The sequence below is a fragment of the Orycteropus afer genome, unplaced genomic scaffold, assembly GCF_000298275.1.
Source record: "Orycteropus afer afer isolate SDZICR_OR568_19922 unplaced genomic scaffold, OryAfe1.0 scaffold00289, whole genome shotgun sequence".
Classification (NCBI taxonomy): Eukaryota; Metazoa; Chordata; class Mammalia; order Tubulidentata; family Orycteropodidae; genus Orycteropus; species Orycteropus afer.
The window spans coordinates 1,955,072-1,957,255 of NW_006921876.1; positions in this window are offsets into that span (position 1 = coordinate 1,955,072).

Below are 2,184 nucleotides of genomic sequence, written 5' to 3' on the forward strand. Positions count from 1 at the left end.
AGATCCCAGTTGCTACTCGTCAAAGTAGGAGGTGGAACAATGTTTTGTATAGTATGTTATGCCAATTGAGCTTGATGTCCCCTGCGACTATGGTCCCAAGTGAAAAAGGTATTTTCAATGAATAAGTCATTGGTTTTTCAAATTTCTTCACCAAGGCCATATTTTCTAACTACTGATGCTACTTCTATGTTTCCAACTTTCTAGTAATTATTGATACATCTAGATTGTATATTTGGTCAATTTTGGACTGGTGAAGTTAGTAAAACTCTTCCATTTCTTTATCTTTGGCTTTAGTGGTTGGTGGGTGAATTTGAGTAATAGTAGTATTAACTGGTCTTCCTTGTAGGCATATGGATATTATCCTGTCAATGACAGCATTGCACTTCAGAACACATCTTAACTTGTTCATTTTGATGATGCATATGACACCATTCTTCTTCAATCTGTTATTCCCAGCATAGTAGACCATATGATTGTCTTATTCAAAATGGCCAATATCAATCTATTTCAGCTCAGTAATGCCTAGGATATTGATCTTTACACATTCTATTTCAGTTTTTACAACTTCCAAATTTCCTAGACTCCTGCTTCATAGTTCCATGCTCTAACTATTAATGGATGTTTACAGCTGTTTCTTCTCATCTTGAGTCATGCCACATCAGCAGATGAAGGTCTCATAAGCCTTACTCCATCCATGTCATTAATGTCAACCCTACTTTGAAGAGGCAACTCTTCTCTAGTCATATTTTGAGTGCCTTCCAACTTGAGAGGCACATCTTCTGGCACTCTACCAGACTATGTTTCTCTGCTATTGATAAGGTTTTCAGTTGCCAGTATTTTCAGAATTGCACTTGACCACATCCTTCTTCCTAGTCTGTGTTAGTCTGGAAGCTCTGCTGAAACCTGTCCACCATGGATGACCCTATGGTCCAAGCTGCACTGAAGGAATTGGTAAAAAACAAGGCTCCAGGAATTGATGGAATACCCATTTAAATGTTTCAACAAACAGAAGCAATATTAGATGGCCTCATTCATTTATGCCAAGAAATTTGGCAGACAGTGACCTGGCCAACCAAGAGGAAGTGATCCACATTTGTGCCCATTCCAGAAAAAGGTGATCCGACAGAATGTGGAAAGTATCAAACACTATCATTATTATAACATGCAAGTAAAATTTTGCTGAAGATAATTAAAAAATTGTTGCAGCAGTATATTGACAAAGAACTGCCAGAAATTCAAGCTGGTCAGAAGAGGACATGAAACAAGGGATATCAATCATTGCTAAAGTCTAATGGATCTTGGCTGAAAGTGAAGAATACCAGAAAGAAGTTTACCTGTGTTTTATTGACTATGTGAAGGCATTTGACAGTGTGGATCATAACACATAATTATGGATAACATTGCAAAGAGAGAATTACAGAACACTTAATTGTGCTCATGAGGAACCTGTACCTAGACCAAGAGGCAGTTGTTCGAACAGGACAAGGTGACACAACGTGGTGAAAAATGAGGAAAGGTTTGTGTCAGGGTTTTATCCTTTCTTTCTTTTCCTTCAATTTTTATTGTGATTTGGGTGCAAGTTTACAGAGCAAATTCGTTTTTCATACAGCAGTTTATACACATTTTGTTTTATGACATTGATTGCAATTCCACACAATGTAAGAGCTCTCTCCCCACTTCCTCTCCATAGTTACCTCTTCCCTGTGTCCTTCCCTCCCATCGACTCCCACCCCTCAAGCTGTCTTCCTGTGGTAACATTGCCCTTCTCTTCTCCCATGATTGATTGCTCCAAGGAGTGTATCTACCTGATGTAAAGGTTCACCCCATATGCCTGTCTATTATTTGGCTGGAAGCCACAGAAGTGAGTTCAGTTCCAGACCTGAAGGGTAATTAGGGGCCATAGTCTCAGGGGTCTCACCAGGCTCTATCAGACCAGTAAACCTTGTCTTTTATTTTCATGATTTTGAGTTTTGTTCCACATTGTTCTCCCACTCTCACCAGGATCTTCTGCATCAATCCCCCTCTGAATGGTTGACAGTGGTAGCCAAGCACCATCTGGTTCTTCTGGTCTCATGGTCATATAAGCTGAGGATTGCATGGTCTACCAGTCCTTTGGACTAATTGCTTCCATATACCTTTGGTTTTCTTCATTCTTCTTTACTCTGGATGAGGAGAGACCCATCA